The sequence below is a fragment of the Pinus tabuliformis genome, chromosome 6, assembly GCF_031772625.1.
Source record: "Pinus tabuliformis cultivar Carrire ecotype Pingquan chromosome 6, CPIR1, whole genome shotgun sequence".
In the NCBI taxonomy this organism is placed as follows: domain Eukaryota; kingdom Viridiplantae; phylum Streptophyta; class Pinopsida; order Pinales; family Pinaceae; genus Pinus; species Pinus tabuliformis.
This window is the reverse complement of record NC_142292.1, coordinates 1,705,515,851-1,705,520,255: the sequence shown is the minus strand read 5'-3', so window position 1 is coordinate 1,705,520,255 and position 4,405 is coordinate 1,705,515,851. Positions and strand designations below refer to the sequence as shown.

The following is a 4,405-nucleotide window of genomic DNA, read 5'->3' as shown; positions in this document are numbered from 1 at the left end:
TATACAGAAAGACTTTTCTTAAATCTTTATAATATTTAATATTGAAATAATAAGTTACTAGTCTAACTAGCCGAAGGAATTGCCTGGAAAGTTATGGAAATTCCAGTGATATTTAGAGAAAATCTGGCAAGGATTTTTGTAAATCCAATTCATAGTTGTTAAACTTCAAAATTTTAGGTGTTTTAGACGTTTTTGATGGTGCTGAATCCATTTCCACCATCAAAAACATGATTCAAACACTGCCTCTACAAGATTTTTTGAATTTTTTTTGCCCAATTCCAACCACTTTTGACCGTCCGAGCAATTCCTCCACCTCGATAAACGACTTCTACTATTTTATAGTTTTAATAATTTATATAAATAAATTAATTTTTTATTTAAATATAAAATTATTATTTTAACCATTTTTAATTATAATTCCACATTAATTCTAGAACTTTGAATGTATCCAAAATAGTCAAAATTACAATTTAAACCTTATAAATTACCAAAATAAGAAGCTGTTTACACCTGATAAAACCGGAAACATTCCAGAAAAACCGGCCAACATTCCAGGAAAAGTCAGTAGGAAGTACTCTAGCGAAACATATTGGACTGCCGAATCAAACATGTGCATGTGCATATTTATTTACAAGACCGTTGCATACGGAGTAGGATGGCCCAATTTGGTGACAGGTGGCTTTTCATTATTGGGTTGCTGCAGGTGACGTGGCAGTAGGCGAGACAAGCACATGCTCCGTAAGGCCCCCGTAGTCTATTATTTTGACTCAGTAAGTGCCCTGTTCCGAGATATAAGGCACTGTTGCCCCGACTCGACCGAGTCGCGAGTAGCGAGTCGCCCTAGCGTACCGCTTACAAAAGAATAAGGCACATGAAATGCATGCCGAATTGAATTTCAGTTAGATAACAATGTCGTGACTTTGGCGTAGCGAACGTAAGCATAACTGGGTCGTTTGATTTCAGAAGCCACCCGAGTCCCTGCCGTCATAATAAAGGCGGGAGCGGCTTCTGCTTGTTGTGCAAAAAAGCCCTGTGAAGCTCCATGGCTAACTTGTTAGTTTTACTGAGTAGAGATTTAATGTTAATGTTTCCCCTATATGTATTGGCGCTTGCGATACCGTTAGCGTTTTACGTGATTTTCTTGTACATTCAGAGATATGAAGGATCGATGGCGGACGGACCCAAACGGTTTCCCGTGGTGGGTTCGCTGTTTGCATTCTGGAACAATCGAAGCAGACAATCAGAATGGTACACGGAGATGCTTGCAGATTCCCCCACGCAGACCATCGTGGTGGAGCGACTCGGAGGAATTCGGACGGTGGTGACTGCGAATCCTGAGAACGTTGAGCACATTCTCAAGACGCGGTTCGACAATTATCCAAAGGGCGAGCCCTTTACGGCCATTCTCCACGATCTGTTGGGGAAGGGTATCTTCAATTCCGACGGCGACGCCTGGAAGCTGCAGCGGAAGGTCGCCAGCTACGAGTTCAGCACCCGATCTCTTCGTAATTTTGTCCTTCGAGTCGTCGGGGCGGTCACGGATCGACTCCTGACAATTCTAGAGGAGGCGAGCGAGCGGGGTAGTTGCTTGGATTTGCAGGATATTCTGCAGCGTTTCGCGTTTGATAATATATGCAAAGTTGCGTTCGGCGTCGATCCGGCTTCTCTGGATCGGAGCCTTCCCGTTTCGGAATTCGCCCAGGCTTTCGATGCGGCGACCGAGCTGAGCGCTCTGAGGTCCACTGCTCCGATCTCGTTGGTGTGGAAGCTAAAGAGGATGTTCAAGCTTGGCTCAGAAAAACGCCTCTTCCGCGCTGTGGAAATTGTGCACCACTTCGCCATGGATGTCATTCGTCAGCGGAGAGGGGAGATGGCCGAGAGCTCTCCGTACAAACAGGACCTGTTGTCCAGATTCATGGCGCTCGCAAATCTAGAAGCCGATGTACCTGAACGCGACACCTATCGCTCCGAAGAATTTCTTCGAGACTCCATCATCAGTTTCGTCTTGGCCGGCAGAGACACAACCTCTGCTGCACTAACGTGGTTCTTCTTGCTACTCACCTCGCATCCCCATGTCGAGGAAGCAATACACAAAGAGATAGCCCGCTTCTTAGCCGCGAAATCCGAAGCCAAACGGGACGGAAACCCCTCGGTATTTTCATACGAGGATCTGCAGAACATGCATTACCTGCACGCCTCCCTCTGTGAATCCATGAGACTCTATCCGCCGGTCCTCTTCGACTCCAAGCACGCCCTCCACGACGATGTCCTCCCCGATGGAACCTTCGTGGGCAAAGGCACTCGGGTGACTTACCACCAATACGCCATGGGTCGTATGGAAGCCATCTGGGGTGCTGACTGCCTACAATTCAAGCCGGAGAGGTGGGTGAACGAGGACGGCCATTTCGTCCCGCAGAGTCCCTTCAAGTTCGCAGTTTTCCAAGGTGGCGCGCGGATCTGTCTAGGCAAAGACATGGCGTTTATTCAGATGAAATATGTTGCGGCGACTGTGATTTCCATGTTCAGATTGCGGCGGCCTGTTGAGTATTCTGCTGCGGGAGCTCCAAAGCTCATTCACAGCTTAACTGCGCGCATGAAGGGCGGTTTTCCCGTCCAGGTTGAAAAAAGGAAGGTTGACTAGTACCAGTCCTTCGTACCCTAGACTTAGTGGCGTAGATTTAGTGGTTGAGGTGGGTTGTTAAAGTTTTAGTTTAGTTTATATTATTTAGTGGTTGAAATTGTTGTTAAATGTTTGATTACTTAAATTCAATTCGCCAAATGAATTACTTAATTTGTATTACTTAAATTTAATTGGCCAAATGAATTATTTAATTTGTATTAATTAGACTCAATGAATAAGACGGCCAAAAAATGATCGGAATCCGAAAAATTTTATAGATACAATACTTGAATCATTATTTGGATTTACAAAAATCCCTGCCAAATTTTTTAAAATATAATCAAAATTTCTATAACTTTCCAAACAAAAAAACATAATTTTTAAACTACAACAATTTCAATATTCCTCGACCGGGGAATAAAGGGCCATCAATAACTGGCCGCCCGCAATTTCTATCGACCCATCCGTAAAAGACCTTACGACTCAATGTTTCTTTGTCCCCATTGCAAATACGGACAACCGAAAATTAAAGAGACTCGCATATGTATATATTTCAAGGCCGTTATCTTCGTTTTCTGGTGTGTAAAGTCAAACATTCGTGGTTTTTTTCAAGTTTATAGTATGGGATAATTTATTGGTACCTGCAATTCCAGGTAGCTTCGTATATGAATAATTAATGAATACCTGCAATTCTAGCAACTTCTGCTAAAGAGAAAATGACGCTTTAGCTGAATCTCCTGCAATATATTAATGTTAATGTTATAGATATGTAATGAAGGTGCTACCACCACATGCGTGTTTATGTTTCTCACATCGCTAGAAAGCGACATTGACAAATCCATATCTAACCTTGGCTTGGGATTTTCTCCTCCGTTTGGACACTTCTGTACTTTAATATATTTATTTTGCTTTCTTTACAACTTTTGTTAAGGAAGTTTCCTCCCATGTTGCCATTGTAACCGTCATTCTATCTAAATTCCTTTTACCACATTCATTAAAAACAACCAGACGTAACCAACCTAACTACTTGTTAAGATCAAAGTGTACGAGGGACCATCTTTGGTACAATAAATCGGTGTTGTTTAATTATTTGACCTTCTGGTTTTCGGTTTAAGATCAAAGTGTACGAGGCAACATATTTGGTATAGCACTTTGGATTGGGTTATTTTAATGTTTTAGTTTGTGGTATTTTCAGTTTTTTTTATGGGCTGGAAAAACTTATTATAATTTAGTTAGCTGTTGTCTAAAAGAATTTATAAAATAATCCAGAAATTAAAGTAAGAGTATGAAATATTATGGTAGAAATTTTTGAAAATCTGGATTACAGCTATCAAGGATTTTGGGTGTCCCAAAGGTTCTTGATGATGCTGAATCTATTTTCACCGTAAAAGAAACCATTCAAGCACTGCAATTGCCTGATTTTTGGGAAAAAAAATCGTCAAGTTCTGGCAAAAAAACTACCCTCCGGGCTATTTTGTTGCGTCAATAGACAATGTCATTTAGTTGTCAAACACCAGTGAGGACAACCGCGTTTAGTTGTCAAATCCTCAATGAGGACAACCATCTCTAGCTGCTTTAGTTGTCAAATCGTCAGTGAGGACAACCATCTCTAGCTGCTAATCAATGTTGACTCATCATCATTATTCAAGGAAAACGACACCACCTGGAATAACCATTATTCAAGGAAAACAACGCCACGTGGAATAACCCACTAGTGATCTCACTCATCACCAATATTCAAGGAAAATGACGCCACCTGGAATAACCCACTCGTGATCTGTAATG

The 4,405-nt window shown here is 41.9% G+C and overlaps 1 pseudogene; it reads left to right on the top strand.

The window, feature by feature from the left end:
* Positions 1–787: 787 nt before the first annotated feature.
* Positions 788–2,856, top strand: LOC149265556 (cytochrome P450 94B3 pseudogene; annotated as a pseudogene).
* Positions 2,857–4,405: the final 1,549 nt, after the last annotated feature.